Source organism: Cyanistes caeruleus, chromosome 4 (assembly GCF_971803275.1).
Source record: "Cyanistes caeruleus chromosome 4, bCyaCae1.hap1.1, whole genome shotgun sequence".
NCBI lineage: Eukaryota > Metazoa > Chordata > Aves > Passeriformes > Paridae > Cyanistes > Cyanistes caeruleus.
Window position 1 is genome coordinate 28,040,093 of NC_141704.1, and position 21,016 is coordinate 28,061,108.

The 21,016-nt window shown below is 40.6% G+C and overlaps 1 protein-coding gene across 4 annotated transcripts in view; it reads right to left on the reverse strand.

Moving 5' to 3' along the window:
* Positions 1-21,016, reverse strand: part of LOC147653510 (uncharacterized) — a 161,215-nt gene that overhangs the window by 14,378 nt on the left and 125,821 nt on the right. The gene's annotated exons all lie outside the window — the stretch shown is intronic.

Here is a 21,016-nt window from a genome sequence, read left to right on the forward strand (position 1 = left end):
GCACAGTTACTTCATGCTGGATTCATTTCAGCACAACATCATAACGGCTTTCCACAAAGTGGTTTAGATGGGATTCCCAGGTGACTTCTTGTGTATTTAAATACTGCCTGCCTAGGATTTAAATAAACAGCTTTTATATTAATTAGAAACAAATTCTCTCAATTGGAAGGTATTAACAGTTTTTAAATTGCACACACAACAGTTACTCAGACTTTGATTCAGTTATGTGCTTTTAAACTTGCCAGCCACTCGTAGTCTAATACGCTATAACCACAGTTTACAGCAGTGCAATAAAATATTGATTCAACTGTTTTTACCTTTCATCGATCGGCATAACACGTAATTAAGTCCTAGGAGCAAGCAGGCAGCTCATTGCTAGCACATCAGCCTAGGTACACATTTACAGCACAAGCCTAGCAGTATTGTTTTATGCATGTTTTGCAGTAATACACATGCCAATTATCTCTTTGCTGGTTTCTGATTACAGTTTAATCAAAGACACTCCACACCGCACAAGTAGGACCTGAATATAGACTGCCAGGCTCTTCATTGACCAAGTACATTGATTTTACCAGCTGAGAGCCTGACTCAGATGCTTTGTACTACACTCATTGCAAAATCCCTGAGAACGCGCCTGTGGCTCTCAGAAAGCACAAGAGTTGTAAGTTCCACCTGATCCTGGGAGTGCCAACTCCCTCTGAAGGCAGAGAAAAGCTGCCTGCTTAAATTCACAGGGTTAGTTAGTAGCTCTAAAGTTTTTAGAGGCTCAGAATCATCCCTCTCCATAAGATAACTGCCTTGTCTGGCTCCCAGGAACAATGTTCTGCTTTTCTCAGCTTTGACCCCATTAGGTAAATCCATGTGGATTTTTTTTTTTTCTGGCTAACTAGCTGAAAAAAAAAAAAAAAAAAAAAGATGTTTTTTCCCTTGGTTTACCTCATACCATTCAAAAAAGCTAAACAGATTCTCAAAATGTTTGTGATCAGATTGAATAGGCCAAATTAATCCTTTGTGCTTGCAGCCTGTTTTTCATTAATTAGTGGAAACCCAACCTGACAATATTCAATATCACAGTTTCCAGACTAAGAGTGCATTGCTGAGATAAATGGAGTAGAAGGAAGATGTCAGTTCCTGGCATTATCATCCTCCTGTACAATAGCATTTTGTTTGTTTGTTTGAATATATATCTGATAGTGGCAGAAAATACATTTTTATTTCTTCCAGAGCCTAGGACATTTCAATAAATTCATGTAAATAAAATACACAAAGAAAAATGGTGATTACCCATTTCTTTTTGAAATCTCCATAATATTGTACAAATGTCCTCTTTTGGGTGCCCTCACAGACATGTTGAACTCTGCTCCAGCCAGCTGTGAGTGGTAAAGGTGACCATGGTTAGAATATTACTTTTTCTAGATTTAGTCTCTTTCAAAAATAAACACACTCACAAGAAATGTTAAAATTCTTTAAAATGGCTCCAGGAAAAAAAAAAAAAAAAAAAAAAAACCAAAAAACTTTCATGTGAGGAGCAGGTATTAAAAAAAAAACCAACTTAAACCAACAAACAAACAAAAGAATCCAACAAAACAAAGCTAAAGTCAGTTTGTCTCCTTTGTAACATTCCTCTCTTACTGCGGAAGAGTGAAAGTTTTGCTTGAAAACCAAGTCCCTGTGGATTTGCTGCTTATTCCCTGTACACAGTGATCAAAGAGCAGGCTGTTGTTCTGAGCAAACCACAAAAATGATAGCCAGGGGCTTTGGTCTGCCAGGAAGGCTGACACCCTGCTCTGGCAGCGCTGCACAACATCACCTCCATCGCCTCCAGCGCCTGGAACACCTGACTTCTTGTGCCACACAAGTCAGTCTGACAGCCAGCACTTCCCTCACCCTGTTTATTCCCTTGCAACTGGAAAATAAGGCACTGTTTCTCTTTTGCAGGGATCCATTTCTCCATTAGCCATATTTTCCTGGGCTCTCGCATTACTTCTGGACACAGTTTTGCTCACTGTTGTGACAAGAGCTGTGCTCTGTACTCCACACTTATTTCTGTCATACAGCTATTTCATAAAGTTGAATTTACCTGAATTTTTCACTAGCTGTATAACAGGTATGTCTGAGCCTATTTGACCAAGACATCTTTATTTATTTAAGAAAAATTCACTGTGCTCTAAATGGGTCATTTTGTAGTCAATGTGTTTGAACTTCAATTACAACTTAAATGTTTAATGGCTGCAAGGGGGTTGCCCCTGGAAATCTTCTCTACAGAGTCTTTACTCTCCTACTGTTGTTTGATGAGTCCTGTGAACACAATAATCCAAAATCTAGGTAAGTTCTGTGGCCAGACCCTGCTGCTGGTGGGAAACTGGAATCATCCATAGAGAACCACTGATTTTTGCCCCCTAGCAGTCTGGCTTATATGAAATGAGGTGAAATAGTGGCTTTTAAAGCTATTGCAGAAAACACTAGGATTGAATTTCTCAGGCTGACAACAGATTCCATTTTGCTGTCATCCTTCTTAGTGGATAATTCTTGAAAAACATGAAGTCCCACAGGAGGTCAAAGGAACCTGGTGCTGTCTCAGCAGGCCAGCAGCAGACTTGCATCTGCATTTTTCTCACCCCTCTTTAGTTCCTCAGCTAGTAATGGTATAGCTGAGATTAGGTTTCAGGCTTTATTCCAGTAAGAAAGATTCATCTGTCTGCTTCTCTTCTGGACAAGATGATGAGTTCAAAAAACAGACCTGGACCTAGCTTAATCATGCATCACTTCCTAGGGAGCAGGGTTAATAAGGAGGAATACGAAAGAACCTCACCATATCCATATCCATATCCATATCCATATCCATATCCATATCCATGGACCAAACTTCAGGCAAACCAGCAAAGCAGAAATACTTTGCTTGGCAAGCTTTGCTGTCAGCCATATCTAATGAAAGGATGTCTTGTACACTTGTGCTGATCCCATCTACTGCATTATCACACAAGAAGCACAAATTTTCATGCAGAGCTTGACCTTCAGGATCATGAAATATTCACCCACAAGAAACTGTCCCAATAACATGCAACTGGCCTTATCCTGCATTTTCAAATTAAATACTTTCTTAATAGGCAATACAGACCCTGTCAACAAAACTGAGTTTACTTATTTTTTTTGTTTTACTAGAAACAGGAAAAAATATCATTTGGATAATGCCAAAACATTTTATTTCAGTAAAGTTGTTCCAAAACATAAAGAAGTGCTGTTTTTTCATGTGTATACACAGAAGTGAAAAAGCAACTCGAAGGGAATGAGTTTCTGATTTGTGGCTTCCTCTAAACCTAGGCATGATCTCAGATGTCTCCTCTTGGCTATGTTATAACACAGACAAAGGAATATAACAATGTTGAGTTACTGTCATCAAATCAACACCACCGCTTTAGATGCAGATAGAAACTGAATCTGACTGACCACAAATTCTACTGTGTGTGTTATCTCAGGGCTCTCTCTGGGACAGGAAAGTGTCAGCCCTTCACCGCCGTGGCTGGAGGACTCGTAGCATGTCAGCTGAAGGAGTGGGATCAAAACAACAATCAGAAGGGTGACGGGTCTTGCTGGGCTGACAGGCAGGGCGTGCATGTGGAGTGAGCACATACATGTGTACTCTGCTGCCCCTAAACTCCCCGCTGGCCCTTTTCTTGTGAGCCAGCGGGGCACCAGGCCCGCCGAGAGGGCTGACTTGTGCAATTTCAATGCCCTTTAGTGATGCACAAGAACAGAGCCGACAGGAAAACAGAGGGGACAGGGCATCGCAAGGCTGCTGTTTATTTGCATAGCCGTGAAACCCATGGTTTGCCCTCACCACGTGATTCAGGGACCAGCAATTACAGATATTTATACTGATAATTCTTTATAGCATATATTCTAAGGAGACCTCCCTTTCAGAGACTGCCATGTTCTAATTACAAAACAAAACCACTGATGCCTTCAAAGTCTTGCTTAGAATCATAGAAATCCCACTGTAGCCATTAGTCAGGGGGAACATCAATAAGTCATCCCAGACCCGTCCTACCCCTCTATTACTCTTACAGATTTTTGTGTGGACCAAAGTGGTAGTAACCAGCCTATAGTTACCTGGAGGTTTACCTCAAAAGCAGGGCAATCAGTAAGCTAAAACATTCCCCTTTTCTCAGTGACAGCCAGCAGAAAGAGGTAGCACAGAAATCTGAGATGGGCCACCTTCCCCAGTGACCCAAATTCCTGAATTATTGCTTCCTTCCACCACAAAATGTTCCCAAACCTACCATTTGAGAAAGAGGATGGAATACCCAAATGTCCTGTTCTGTCTCTCCCCAAATTATTCTAGATGTCCATATCCAAAACCTTAACAGCTTTGTTTGTGGTAAAGTAAATGCTGAAACCCATCTCTTGATATATTTCATACTCAAAAGTGGCACCAACAACTTTTTATGAGTTTAATCTTGCAAAGGAACTGTGAAAAAGTACATCATTATTTTCTGAAGAGGTTAAGAAATATCCATCTTGCTCTAATGTACACAAGTAAATCATCACACAAATACATACAAAAAAAGCAACACCAAAATATAATGAGCATGCGCTTATGTTGACTGTTTTGTTTGTAAAGATATTTTAACTTCGTTTAGAAATGCCTTCCTCTCTCTTTCTGGATACAAACATGTGGAACATCCAGAAAGAAATCCCAGTTTGCAGCACCCAGTTTGCATAGGGAGTTCTTGGCAAGCAAATTTCAGAGTCCATATTCTTCTTATGAGTCACTTTATCCACTGAAAAATTATTGCAATGAAAAGGTTTTTTTTTCTTTTTTTCTTTTCTTTTTTTTTTTCTTTTTTTTTTTCAGTTAAAGCACAATTAAAGTGACCTCCTTTGCTTAAGTTAAAACAGGAGTGAAATGAAGAATCTGACCCATTCCTCTAATTTTACAGGCTCAATAGTAATCTAGCTATGCTATTCACTTAGAGAAACCATTAATTTTGCTATGTGGCTGAAACTAGGAGGCTTCAGCTTTCTTTCTCTCACTTTCCTCCCCTCTTTTTGCTCTTTGTCTATGCACCTGTTTGCACCACTTTACCATCCCATTTGAAAAACTTTGGGTAATCCTCTGGCACTAACCCTGGTGTGATAATACTCCTGTTATTCAGCAGCATAATTACAAAGGACAACACAGATAAAACATGTCTTTCACTTCTGCTGTGAATATGCCAGTTTTGCCAGTCTTCAAGGTGAATGATTTCTAAAACCTTCTGTATTTAATGTTAATCTAAATTCTTCACACAATGAAACTTCCAGCACTTTAGGGAAAAATGGTTACTTTTGATACATCAAAGTGAATGCTAATGGTCAAAACTTTTACAGCAGCTTTTTTAGCAGCAGCCCCTTCTCCAAAACACTTCATCAACCTTGAACGGATCTGCTGAGGGACAGTTCAGTATTAGATTTTGCTTTGACAAGGGCAAGGTATAGCAGAGGGAAGTGACATGCTGGAACCAGGCAGCAGACCAGTGACATAGGCAGAAATAATTCCTTTGGTTGCTCAAAATTATGAATTGGGTGGTGTTTGCTTTCTTTTGTTTTTTGCGGGGCAATTTTAACTAACTTATCTTTCACCTGCAAGAAAGTTTGCTGCCCAATTAAAGGCTCAACAACACAATTAAATCTTGTCTAGTTCCCTAGTTCCTATTAGGGAAAGGGAATTCACCATATTCACATCCCTTTTTCCCTCCTGTTTTGCTCCTCAACGGGGAAGGCAAAGCTTTTCTTTTTTCTGTGTTTCTTAGCAGGTTTGGACTCATTGGGGCTGGAATCAAGTGGGAAGTGTCCTGGTGGCTTTGGTGTCTCCTCATGGATTTCAGACTGATAGCCACTCTTGTTAAACCCACAGGAGCATTTTCCTGAATGTCTTATGTAGGTGCAGTGGCTGAAACACTCAAAGAGGCAACAGGGAGCACACGGAGAGCTATAAAACAAGATAAACTACCCTGCACTTTCTTTTTGATAGCCTAAACAAATCATCAAAGTTTAGAAACAGTTTTTCTCCACCACAGGAGAGACAAATGTTGTTCCCTTGTGTTTCTCAGGCATGTTGTATTTTACTCAGACTGCTGAGCAGTTTGGGGCAGGACAGCTGTTCCAGAGCCTTGCTCAGCTCTGGGGCCACACCTGGACATGGTGATGATACAGTGAGGATAACAGCAGCAAATCTGACAGATAAGAGGAACAGCAGGTAAGTGCACATCCACCATGAATCTTAAAAATATTTGTGATTTTTTTTCTGGAACATTTGCTCAGCCAGAGGAAGTCCCCAAATATAGTGCTTGCAGACAGGAGCCAGTCTAGCACAGCCTCCTGTGCTGTCTAAGAGAGAAGAATAAAGTTATTGATCAGTGCCTAGAAGAAAGTCAACCACATTATGTGGTCCAAGTCAGCTGGAAGAGCTTTGGGTACTCTCAAGGTCGTCTCCAAACTACTGGATTTTACCCTGCCCCCCAGAGAACTGAATAAGGTCTAAGGAGAAGAGGGACATCTTCACTTGGTTCTTCACAAATTTCTCACCAATCTTTTTAGCCAAACTAGGAAAATTGTCACACAGGAACAATAATTAGCCACAACGGCAGCAAAAGGTAAGCTAAAACAGAGGGAAAGATTACCCTCTCCATCTATTGGTTTTGTTCCTCACAGCCTGTCCCAGCATCTCAGATTTCTCTGTAACAACATCCAGCCTAAATCAAACCATGTGCAGTGGGGAACAGACCTCCATATATCCTTTCTATCACTGCAGAAACGCAGTGATCGTTTCCAAATCTTGTAATTTTCTGCTAAAGGAACCATGGGATTGAGAAGTTTTTTCAATGTCTGAATCAAAACAGAAACTATCTGGGTTTGTGTCCATGAAAACTTGAAATGCATAAAAAACATTATCCCAAAGACGGCACAAATAGCCTGTGTACATATCGAGTCCATGAGGAGCCTTCCAAGGTCAAGAAAAAATAACATCTCCACAAAGAGGCAAAAAATAAACCTCATTAATTAATTCTCTGTACACAGGTTCATCAGGTGAAGGATGCCAGTTATTTTATGGATGGGCATATTTTCAAAGTTTCAATTTAATTAGGGTCATTATCTAACAGTTTGGCTGTTCATCAGAACCTCATCAGGATAGAAATTGGGCAGAAACCCTTCTAGAACAGACCTGACTGTGAGAGATCTTTCATTCCATGGTCTTAGCCAGCTGGAAACACTGTGAATAGCCTCTTCCATGATATTTCAGTCTCCTGCTTTTGGACCCAGATGAAACCAGGAAGTGCTGTGAAACCATAAATACCATTAAAAGACAGAGAGGGAGAAAGATTAACCAGATTTTGGCTAAGCTCCAAAACTCTGCATTTCAGTTTGGGGCAAAGGTTCAGGCTGGTTTTCACAGATCGGTTTGTCCACCTCAGTTATTTCCCACTCTTACACGATATAAAGTGCCTTTGTTTATCATTTACTCCCTTGTACACTAAGTGCCGGTCATAATCCTTATACATCAGGCAATGCATGTGCAGAAAGAGAAAGAGGACTGAAAGCATGGCAAGACTCCACAGCTAATTTAGGATCAGAAATAGTGGGCGGGAGAAGCTGATTCCAGCTGCAAGGGGTTATATGGAAATATCCCTCAATTTTTCAAAGCCTTGTCCTGTGTAGCATTGTTGGTCATTAACTGGAAATAATAATATGCATTATTGATCCCAAATGAATAGAGAAATTCATTGCATAGGTCAGCAGAGACAAAACAAAAAAATATGGTTTTTGTTATGGTTGTTAGCAGAGAGAGAAGTCCATTCCTTCTTACCTGGTCCTGTGTTCCAAGAGTCAGACACATGGTAGGAGTCAGTAGGAGCAAGGAAGGAGGGCTGCTGACCCCTTAGCCTCCTGAGTTTTAAAATAGCTACTCAAATGCCATTAAACACAAATGTAAGTGGTGTCCTAAGCAGAGATTGGTGTATTCTCTTACATTTGGAAACACTCTTCTCAGGTGTTGAGCAGCTCCTGCACCCACAGGGTGCCTTCAGCACTCAGCCTCAAACCACAGTGTGGGGTGCTGCCTCAGGATTTGAAACTGTGTTGTAGGATCACCTGGAGAGGACAAACTGATTGCTTTAGTGCCCACAGGGCTCCTGTGTGTGAAAGCACAGCCACAGATCCTGAGAATACCACTTGCCACTGCTGAAAAAATAAGGAGTGGACAGACACATCTGGAGCAGAGTGAGGCAACATCAACAAAAATGGCAGGTAGAAAGCAGCATATGATTTTCCAGAAATTATTTTCAGACAAATATATTTACTTTTCCTTTTGGGGAGAGCAGGGTAAAAGAGAGCTGCATGTCCTTTACAAACAGTGCTGGTATTATTCACACTGCCAACCAAACCACTTAAGCTAAAGAACCTTTGCAGTACCACAAGTGTAATACAAAAAAACAACCAAAAACCACTTACTTCCTTTTTTCCCCCCCTGAGTATTGACATTCTTGTGCAGTATTAGGAGAGCTAATTTAGCTTCCAGTTCTAAGAATTTTTGAATCTATAGCCAGTAATTATTTGCATTCAGGGGTACAAAAGAGGAAAACAAAGCCCACAAATTCTAGCACATTCATGTGGGATTGGGAGTTGAATTAGGATCCTCACACCCCATTGAATTATCGGCCCCCCTATTAGAGCCTTATTAAAATGGTAATGATTATAATGCCAGTCATAGGCAGGCTGTCGCACCTGTCAAAAAAAATACCCCGATTATCCTGTTCATTCAACTGTCTGGCATTCGAATCCGTGTCTCAGGTTTACTGTTCTGTGAAGTTTTTCTTTCTCTTTCTTTCTTTCTTTATGTGCATGTTGTTTTTTTGTGGATTTTTTTCGTTTTTATGAAGTAAAAGAAAAGATACAAGAACAAACACTTCCACAAAGGTGATTTAAAAAAAAAAAAAAATCCCCTCTAATTTAGCACATCTACTACCCATGTGGTGTTAAGGTATCTAGGACAGCAGTCTGAGGAAATAGATACACTTTCATTGGATTTCTCTGTAATGAGAAAGAATACAGAGGGCTACAGTAAGATCTCTTTATAAACAGTAACACTGGTTTTTAAGCACAAAAAGAACAATTGGCCTTCCTCTTTCCACACACACACCCCAACCATTTCTACACGCAGCTAGGATTACGTTACTCAGAGCAGTAAAATCTTTCTTCATACACAAAATAAACACCTTGGTTGGTTTAAAGGGACAGTCCTGAAAAGACCAAAAGTCTTTTCAAAGTCAGACTTTGCTAAGGAAGAAATTGTATTAATTCATTTTCTCCTTTAAAAGTAATGAACATAGAATTTGAAATAAGCAGCACAAATCTAGGGTCTAATCCTGAACACATTTAGTAAAAGGACACTGGGGCTTGAAGACCTCAGCCAGCTTTCAATTTAAAATCCTGCAGGGATTATTCCAATAACTTGTTAATAGCAAAACCAACATTAATTTTAATAAAGATATATGGATACTTGGCTTTCCCTAAAGTAGAAAAACAGCACAGACAAGTTCCTGAGAATTTAAAAGATAAATCAGGTGGAGAGAAGATTAAATATTTTCCACCCTATTCAAAAGATGCCTTTTTCCTTTCCTCCAGCCCTGTTGTATGAGTTTTTCAAATGCCACAGCATAAAAGAACGTCAGTGGAAGAGCATTTAGAGGCTGAATGCCTTCAATAGCATCTAAGACAGATGCTGTGTCACTGAGTGCCCCGGACCCTTTTGGGAAGTGGAGCGACCAACAAAAGACCGGTTGGGTTTTGTTTGTTTTGGTTTGTTCCAGAAAAACATTTTTGATGAAACATGAAAAAAAAAAAGAAAAAAAAAGCTAGGGTTTTCTTAGCACTGGGAATAAAGAAAAGTATAAGAACTGCACTTAGCAGGCATCAGCTCCTGAGTGCATAAAGCACTAGATTTGTTCCTGTTTTCACTGAAGTAACTAGGAAGAAATCCCTGTATTTTAGAAGCCCAAATATAAACTTGCAATGATTCCCATTCTAGGTTGATAGGGGTTGTAGCTAAATGTTAAGTTATCCATTGTGTTTCTAAATGCAATTTTTCTGAACTCACAAAGCCAAAAGAATATTTTTAAGAAGAAAGGGAACATAATTTTAAAGATGTTGTAAGGAAAAACAAGAAGTAACCATAGAATTGTAGCAAATAAATGAGTGAGCAAACAGCATGCAGCTGCTGCTTATTACCTCCTTGATCTGAACACACACACATTTTTTTTTTTTGGACCTGATGCTCCTCAATATTCTGTTTTCTGCTTTTTTAGATGGTAAATACTTAAAAGTAGGGATGGATGCTGCTTGTTCACTGCCTGCAAAGGGAACACTGGGCCTTAAAGAGGACTTTGGAATAATGCAGCGATTCCTTTCGTTCAAACCCCAGTTATCTCCAGGCAAATAGAGCTGGGCTAAGCTCAGAAATATTGTCTATAAATAATCACAGTCACTTAACCCAATCATTCACACAATCAGAGACATTTGAGCAATGTGTTTGAACAATGAGAAATAAGCATAATTTCCATTCTCCACTCCTAAATTCCAGGGGGTGAATCATCCAGTCTAAGAAGTTTGAAGGTCAGCTGAGCTTTAGCAAAGGGTTAGGGATGCCCTGAGACACCACTAACCTCATAGTGTATGTTGCCCCACTTTTTCTTGCCTTAATTGGCCTCTACCAGCTCAGAGTTTCTCATCCTCCATCCCCGTATCCTTGCTGTCTGAGTTGCTGGAATAAAGATCCTCACTTTTGCATGCTCGGCAGGGCTGCAACACTCAAAGTGATAGCAGGGAGCTGCAAGTCCTTGAAGGAATGAGAGAAACTACAGAGGGTGGAGAAACTGGGACAGGGTAGATGCAGGTGCTCCCTGAATATGTTTCTGCAGGTGACACATTGCCTGGATCAGGTGAGGAGCAGCTGGAGCAGTGGGACCACAGGCTGTTTCCCACCATCTTAATGTATCTCATCTTAAATGCTTCAGTCAAACAGCTGCAAGAAAATTCAGCAATCTGTCTTCTGAGAGCATTTCTAAGTGAAAGCTGTAACTGATTAAATGCTACCATAGCAATGGTGACAAATGGCTTCACCAAGAAGGGTCTCAAGATCACTTCACCAGTGACTCAGTTGCCCAGAACTTGCCTGCCAGAGTCCAGAATGCAAATATTTGAGGCAATGCCCTAGGTTGCATCCTCCTCTTTGAGGCATTTTCCTGCTTGAATTTCACCAACACTCATGTGGTTCTGTAGCTTTTAACCTCAAGTGAATGAGTGTTGCCACCCTTGTTGATATGGTAGCTAAAGAAACTATCCATTCCTTCTAAAAAATCCTCACCCAGAAACAGACCACCTACTCTCTATTAGCCAGGGTTACCAGTTAAAAACGTATGAAGGGAGTCACATGAATGGAGAGCAGTGTGCATGTTTTATTAGTTTGAACAACAAGGGAATAGATGGATGAAAGATAAGGTAATGATTTGTGACAGGAGCCCAAAATTTGATTTCAACAATTAAATTACCCTTCTAAGAGATCCCCAAGGAAATCTATTAAAATACCATCTTCCCCTATCCCCAAAGTATACAAAAGCTGCCTAGTAACTGTCCAGTATCACTGCCTTTGTGACATGTTGGATGATTCCCAAGACAAAAACCATATGCTGTCCGATGAATGGTAGAGCAATCCACAAGGAAAGGCTATTCTTTAAGTTACTCACCCTAAGAAAAAGAAAATAAATAAAGGAGAAACTAAAAACTATACCAGAAAGTTTTCACTAAAATATAGGGTTTGATTTTGTTCACTTGGTCTTCCACCAGGTAATCAGTACTACTCTCAGGTCACAAAAACCACATCCCTAGAAAGTGTGAAAGGATTTTCACTTTTGAAGCCATAGAACTCTGCACCAACAGCAATCCCCCATGTTCAGAGGAGCAGGCAGCAGTGAAAAGTGGGTTGCCTAATGATTGACCATTATATTAACCCTTTCATCAGTTCCCTGGGACCGTTACTGAAGCCTAAGCTTTCCCTCTCACAACTGCTCTTCAGCTATCTTGTACCATTGTTATGTCTAAAGTTACCCCACTGCATAAATAAAACTATTTCAACCCAAAAGTTTCAGACGTGAAGCAAAGAAATAAAAGAACATATGACAAACTTCTGCATCATTACAGAACTAATGTAAGCTCTGTCAAATCAAGGATTTGACAAAAGCTAGGTATAAATTTTTGGCCTAAAAATAACAGTAGAAGGCAAATGCAGAATGCAAAGTAACACTGAGCAACACAGGACTTAGACTCTTACCTATCTATGTCACATATGAGGTGCTCAGTTTGCCTACTCACCACTGAAAAATGTATCTGCTGATGGTAAGAAGCCACAGTTCAGATGTGGCATTTTGAAATGTGGCATTTTGTGGTATCTGGTACAAGAAATCAGTATCATTCACCGATATGGTTGGTATCATGGACAAGGCTTGCTCTTAGTCAGTTGCTCAGTGTAGTTCAGAATACTCCCCTCCCAGCTACTTTCACTATGAATTATTTTTAAAAGAAACAACTTCCAATCATCATCTCTCTGTGCAGTGAAACATTATGTGTTCAGACATGATTTTAAAAGTGATGAATAAAAGGCATTTTTTTAGTGAGAAACCTCACTAAAGGCAAGCATATATTTCAGTTTACTGCTTTGTGCACATGCATGCTCCAAATCCACAGATTTAGGCATTCACATAAATTTCACTGAAATAACAAAACCTCATCAAAATGTGCAGAATTTTAGGCAAAGGAGCAGTTTATGTTTAGGCAGATGTCTACAGTTAAGTGTTTGCAGAGCTAGGACTTAAGAGGTCTGGTATCTAGCTGTAGAGGGCTATGTGCATCTCAGGGAGGAGCTTTGTGAAAAGCACCAGAATGCTTTACCTACCCAGCCTGGAACATTTTCAATTCCAAAGCCTTCAATTCCATTCAAGTAATCAATAATCTCATAAAATTGCTGCAAAATTCAGCAACAACAGAAAAAAAAAAAAAAAAAAAAAGAAAAATTAATTTTTTACACAGTGTGATTTCCCTCCTCTTAGAGAAAACTTCAGCTCTTAGGATAACTATAGAAACTTCAAAGTATGATATCTATAAATTTTCCAGGTATACTTTCCCCTCTATATTAATACTTTTGATCCTAAAGCAAAAAACCCAGATCTGAAAAGCACTCAAACCCTTCTTCAGTCTGGCCCCAAGTCTAGTTAACATTCTGTTCAGAATATCCTGCTTTGACTGTGAAAAGGAGCAGTTACCTCTTTCCTAAGCTGCTTTAGAGAGGAAAAAGGAAAAAAAGAAAGCAAGAAAAGAAAAAAGAAAAAAGAAAAATTCTGTCCTTGAAAAGCTTGAATAGATGCATACCATTATGAGTCTGGTAGGAGTGACTGGGATAAGTACCTGAAAACACACTGAGGCCAAAACCCCCTCTGATTTACCACAGTCAGGGTTTTACTCCGTTGCCCCACTACACACATCTACACATGAATTCTGCAAAGCTGCTGCCCAACCCCGTGGACAGGTGGGGTCCCTGTTCTAGTATTTCTAAGGAGCTCCAAAGATACTGTGCTGACATGGATATACCCATTAAAGTTCTGATGTCTGGAATGCACTTAGGCTACACCTGGACCTGCTGAGATTCCTCGTTGTGATGTTCTTCTGCTTATCTTGTCTGCAAGACATGATGATCAGTGATCCCTGTGCCCATCAGTAAGGTACAAAATGCAGCAAGGCAAGAAGAGTCACCTGCCCTGCCGCAGCATCGGTTGGGTGTAACTCTCCAATAGCTAACTATGAATCTCATATACAGCCCACTTTCCAAAGGCAGTAATTGCAGAACCTCTTCATGTGATAACAGGAAACACAATACTTACACAATCAGTGGTTTGTGACTGTTTTTGAATGGCAATGATCACATAAAACGTGGTGTAAAAATGTTCATAGAGTTTTCCATTACCTTTGATGTTGGAGACCACTTTAGCTCTACACTCAAAACTTTTGTCAGGAAATGTGTTTGATACACATGCAATGCTTCTTGTACACATGCAATGCTTCTTGGTACTTTTATAATAATCAGGGCTATAAAGTGGCTACTCACCTGTTAGGAAAAAGTGGTAAAGGCTATAATTTTTTCCCCCCATTCTGATTATTGCAACAGGTAAAAGGATATAGAGAAATAACACTCTTGTTGTTATACAGTGTAAAATGGAATAGGAGACCATTTCTCAGTGCTTCCCCTGAAAAGCATCTTTGGCTATCATTGTGGTTTATGAAAAACTTAATTTTTCAAAGCAGACCAAAAAAAAACCAAAACAAAAAACCTTTACTTTCATTATGAACACTTTTGAACTTCCTTGTAACTTCCTGGGATGTTAAAATGACTGGGAAGAGACTGTATGATACTCACAGGGATTTTCAAATGTTTCCAAAAATTTCCAAATCAAATTATTTTGACTGGAATTTGGCCATTAATCCTGACTCAGGAGAAATCAACACAATGTGAGAGCACATGGTAAGGAAGAGGTAGAAGGGTGCAGCAAGTTCTGTGCCATGCGTCCAGCCAACATGTGATGGCACAGTTAAACACTGTGGCCACAGTGCACCCTTTCTGCATCATCCCAAGTGGATCATTTGGAGGATGCTTGGGGTGCATGCAGTGTGTCTGGGCAGTAGTCAGCACACAATAAATGAATGTCTGATCTGCCAGCAGTCAAGCAGGTGGGATGCAGCCCGGCCACTGGAGATGTAAGGAGGAACACGACACCATAGAAGAAATACATCAAATAAACTGACAAACGCACACACACACGTGCATGCTTTAGTTTTGATTCTCATCTCTGACTTTAACAGTATGACCCTGGTAAAGCCACTACATCTTCAAATCTCGTGTTTCCAGGTATGAAACATCCATTCATACTCCATTAAGCACAACAAGGTCTAAATGCTAACCTAATACAAATAACATACAGCAGGTGTGTGCTTCCAGGGAATGTTTTGCCAGTCATGTTTCCAGTAACCAGGAAAAATTCTGTTTATTCTCATGAATGGAAGGAGGGGAACTCACCATGGGGCACCCTTTCCCTATACTTCCTGGATCCCAGCAACACACGAGCTGCCCGTGCCTACTTGCCAAAGCCAAGGGATGGATTCCAAATCCGTGAGCCAAAAGCGTGATTATACTGTTTTTTGGACACACGTCCATTTCCCTTGGTGCTCCTTTCTACACCTCTCATTCCAGCAGAAACCTCATTGTCTCTTATCTTGCCTCTGCAGGATCTTGTCTATTTTTAGCCAGAGCAACACTGGATTTTATTTCCTCTTCTTTCCCTCCATCCAGTCCCCTCACCACAGCCCCCCCACCACCGTCATCCTATGCATTTGCAACAAAAGTGTAAACTTCAGAAACTATTTGTATTTCATGGGCATTCACACATTATGCCAAAACGATGGCCCAAAAGTTTGGCGGGTAATCTCAACCCCAGAATTCGTGAGCTGATGATGAATGGCTGTGAAGCCTTTGTGATTGCTCAGGCTCCATTGTGGCTGGAACAATGGAGGAGGACACAAGTCTGGCTCAGGAGAGCAACGGATAAAACTGTTGGGGAGAATGGCGGGCTCCTGCCGACATGACCACTTGTTGACATTGAAAGGATTCAAAAACAAGTGAGCAGAAACAGAAACGATTCTGTTCGGCGAGGCTATTAGTTGCAACGTGTGGCAGTGGAGCGGTCACTCCTGATGTGTTTCCTCGCTAATGAGCCCTGAATGCCCTATTAAACTGGGATGCTATAGGCCCAGCGCCACTGGGACAATGCTATGCATGAACGACTCCCCCGGCACCTATTGGCTGCCCGCATGAAGGAAGCAACTGGCAACACTCAGATTTAAACGGGGCTGACAGTACAGTTAAATGATCATTAATTAGAGTTGCTGAGCAGATAGGGACTCAAAGCAATTCTTAATGACAAGATAACAGTCTAGCATTACTCAGCTTTGCACAAGTTCAAGCTCGGACCCCATCTTGGTCTTTGTACGGTAAATGATGGGTGTCAAGTTGATTTTGGTTTCATTCCTATATTCACAAACCATAATAAAATCCTGACTGTGTATTGAGGCAGTATTAGAGATTTTTATATGTAAAGATAAAAATAAACCTGTGTTAAGAATAGATTTTGTGCAGAAAAAAATCACATTAGAAAATGGAAAAGAGAACTTTAAAAAGAATCACTTTCTGATTACATGTTTGTAAATGCATCCATAAGGAAGCCACCACTCATCCATTTTCCACGCTCCTTCATCAGCCTCTTTTCCCAGTACTTAACGTGATCTATTAATCCAACTTCACTCCTACCTTGCTCAAACCCCTGGTTTGTTCAATTGGTCGCTCAATAACTGGGAAGAGAACATAGAATCAAACTGTTGAGCATTAGAAGCAAAAAGTCAGAGTGAGACGAACTCTGGCTTGAGGGCATCATCCCCTTCCATGGGTTTGGGAAGAGCTCTTCCCCAAGAGCACATTATATCCTAATCAGCAGCTCCTGGGCTGGCTGCATCATTCAGTGAAACAATGCATATGGTCCCTCCTTGCATCAGGAAATGAGTCTGATTTCCTATAAGGAATCCTGTTCACTGAAGATTATTATGGACTATACACAGTATAGGACACAGCATAGTATAAACCGGTTCAAAAATACACAGTATGGCTCCTAAAGGCTCACAGGCCCTGGGCACTTGTGAAAGTTCTCCCATCAGGGAGTGAAGTGGTGAGACAAGCAATGTGCATTCGTGATTAGAATAATGAAGATCACTATTTGGAATTTGTACTTTCATTTGGCATTGTGGGTTTTGTTAGAATGTCGTCTTAAACTGTGAAAAGTATACTGCAATAGCCACTTAAGTTCCACAATAGCTTATGTAGGAACTCATGTACACGTCCTACTGCAAACTAAGAATAAGTTTCATGGTTGAAACATAAGATTACATAAACTCTTAGTAGCACATTATTCTGAAACTTTTTACAACTCTATTTGTACATTTTAACAAAGATGTTGTAGAGAGGCAAGTAGATCATGGCTATGAGGAGATTGTTGCAGATTTTTGAGCGACTCACTTAAGCAACTGTTCATATTTCTTAAGGAATTCTCTGATATGATGCATACAATATAACTTCAGTACATTCTATGAATCTTAAAACACCTCCATATAGCCCCTAATACAAGAAGTCCCTGGTCCAGAGGATTTCTGAGGCAGCACTGAATGCAATTACCAAGTAAACAATTTTTTTCTTTCATCTCTTCACTCCTCACCTCTATTGAAAGGAGCAACCTGTTTTAAGGAAATGACAATGTCATAGTAAATGCTATCATATCACCCATGAAATGTGTCACATTCTTACCTGCTTTTAATTTTTGTCATGGGAAATTTTGGGGGGGGAGTGGGGGGGGAGGGGGGTGTTGGGTGTTGTTCTTCCCTTTGCAAATCAGGCTGTGAAAACTTTCCCCAGAACACACAATCTCAATCCAGAGTATTAGCTTCTCCAAAGGAAAAGGAGTCACGCCTGGGATTGTGGGAGGAGTATGGTTCTCCCTTTAGCAGCAGGGGAGCAAGCATTGCTCTACAATCACTGAGGTGCAAAACAACTTGTGAAATGACATTCTGCTTGGTAGGTTCTAAACCTCGATTTCTAAGTGTAAAATTTTCCCAGCTAAAGAGGAATTAGAAAGGCATTAATGCAAAGAATAGTATTATTTTTCAAGTAGTAGGAGTCTTGCTTCACTGATCAACAGGGCAAGTGGAGAAGAGGATGAGGATGCCTCCCTTCCTCCCTCTTTATTTCCTCTTTCTCCCTCCACAGTGCTGCTAGCATCCTTCCAGCACATACACACTCAGCAGCAGAGGGTGATGGACTTGCAAATTTTGATCCATTAAATTCTGGGCCAGGACATGGCAAAACTCACTCTGACATCATGAGGTTGGGCGTCTATTTTACAGAGGCAGCAGGTGGTCGGGCTCTTTGTCTGGCAGGAAAGGCAGCCTATCTACATCAAATTCCAGCACTGAGACTCTCAATCACATCTGAACTTTCAGAAGTCCCAAGAAAATCTGTTCTTTAATTTCTGACTTCCAGGCAGTAAACATAGCCTCAGACAGTAAATCTCTAGATTTGTAGAGCCCGTCATAATGTCATTTTTTTTTTAATGAATGAATTTTAGACACCTCTGTAGAACTGTAAAATAACAGGATTGATCTTTTTATATCCTGAAAAAATGAAATCAGAGCCTAAAAACTTGTATTCTTCTGAAGACACTCACTGATTTCATAATTCTTTGGAGCTTTACATGACATATTCTGTGGGACTTTACACAAAGCAGATGAAAACATGAGGGGGGACACTGTGAGAAACACAAGGGGACATAGTGACATACATATGGATTTGACTGTTTGGGGTTTTTTTCTATTTAAAGTTTTACAGAAACTGAGAGACAACTGTGCAATTGAGCACTTACCTCATAGAATTTGTAAATCAGCTTGTTGTAGTAATATTTGTACAATAATCCCCATTTTACTTTTCTAGTTCAGGCCTCTGTCATGCATTGGTGGCTGCAGTGTCCAGAGGTCCCAGCAGAGAGGGGCCCCAGGGTGCTGAGTGCAGGATGAACATATAGGCTTTATTATGTTAAAACCCACACAATAATTACATCCTCCTCTTGGTAAAGGGATCATTGAGGAGGAGTATTGTGCATTTGCTATTGTCTCTCCCTCCTTTGATGCCTGGGCTGAGCTCTCATTAGGCTTAATTGGGCATTTGCAACATGCTTTCAGTGGGGGATATACCTGTGTGTTCTCCATAGTCAAGGACTGACTGGAAAATGGGATGGCTCCTTCAGGGAGGCTCTGGGGCCACACTGTGCTGGCCAGATGAAGATCTCTGAGGGCCAGCACTGCCAGAGCATGGCTGACATGAGGCCCCATGAGCAGTAGTTGGGGTTGAGACCTCAGAAACAGCAAGGCAGAGAACTGCAGCATCCCAGAAACCCCCTTGCCTCAGCTGAAGAAGGAGAGGGATGTCTGCTCTTCGCACAGTTCATCCCAGTGGGTTTAATTTCTTCAGTTTTTCTAAAGCAGTCTTACAGCTTTCAGGTCAGGCTGTGCTTCCTCCATGGCACTCAGGCAGTCTGTGAGACTGAGCTTATTTATGACAAAAACAAACAAACCGTGCTCTTTTGCATATGCTGGACTCTGGTTTAGTTGTTAAGATCAGGAAAAATAACATTTCATTTAAGGAAAGCTGGGAGGAAATATGTAGCCAGCCTTCCTACCAACCTGATGTATCTGTTCCAAATCTTGTCTGTTGATTTAAACCTCGGTGTTCATTTGTACTCTGAGAGGAAAACCAACACCAAAACAAACCCCACTTTTGTCAAGGAATATTCAAAGGAATGTCATGTCAGCAAAACTTCAATGAAAGCAAGGAGCATTGAGATGCATAAAACTATAATGTCTCCAGTCCTGCATAGTTCTGTACCATATGGCCAGAGAGAAGCAGATGGGCCAGGTCACAGCGGGGGAAGAGAGGGAGAGACTCGGGTTTGTTTATGTGACCCAGTGGGCCAACACTAACAGACTGTCCCCAGTGACCAGGCTATTATTAACAGAAAGAGTTGATAAGAACGTGATCCCCACATTTATTTGCACCCAGGTAGTTTTCACATGTGATGCCTGATCGAAATGACTTTTTTTTTTTGCAGATGTTTATTTTGGGGCTGGAACATTAGACTCACAAAGAAGCCATGAATTGCACTGCACTTGTCTTTTCTTGATTTTAGATGCCTACTATTTCTATCTGTTTCCTTTACTAAAAGTTCAGAAACTTGTCTAAACAAGACAAAGTCAACAATAAATAATGAAAAAAGTTTTTTTTAAAATTATTATTGTTATTGCTATTACATGGCTATGTAAACATCAGCCCAGCAAAAATAAAGCAGAATATCGTGAGTACTGTCAGAGAAATCCTGGAATGTCTGATATGATTTCAGCAGGAGAGTTCTATCTTACTGTGTTTCTCAGTGAGCTGCCCAGTATTAGCAAAAAGAGAAGTTCCCCAAACTATTAAAGTTCAAGGTATGGTTATCTAAACATTACATGGAAAGATTTTTGGAGGCATTATTACAAGAAAAAAAACCACCATAAACAAAAAAAGTACAAAACTGCATGAAAAATATTTGCATAGAAAAGCTGGAAACAGAAGTCAGCTCCTTCTGGTTATGATTCAAAGATGCCAAATATTTCACCTGAGGTGCAGAATGGACCCCATTAAGGGTAGTAACACTGCTGGTTTTACTCATAAGTTTATCTCTGTTAAATTTTATGGCTTTTCCTCTCAAACACCTAGCAGCTCCCAGCCTTTCTGAAGGACAAAGTACTACTACTCTCAACTTTATATTTAAGAGACCTCACCAGAGGAAAGCTCAGCATCTGCCCCATGGTGGGTGCAGAGCTCCTGAGCTCCTGGATTCTGGCCCCCCAAATCACAGCCATCCTTGCTCCTACTGCTGAAGGAGGGACCTCAGCCATGGACATGAGGCACCAATGCTCTTGCTAGAGCCAGGTTCTCCTGTGCTTGCAACACTGGGGATCGTGTCACTGCTTGGTATCTCCAACCAGCTGGAATGCTAACCAAGGTTTCTTTTTGCCCAAGACTGGGTATTTGTATTCCTTTTGGGGGAGTTATTTCTTAGCTGTGCCACTTGGATAAACAATAGGTGGAGATGGAGAAGCCATTTTTATAACAATGATATCATTTTCTCATCCCATACTAAGCTGCTTTGTAAAATAGAGACTTTGCTGACCAGATACTGTTGTTTGACCTTATGCACAACTAACTAGTTATGATGGCCTGCAAAAGCAGGAAAGCTCTGTGTCC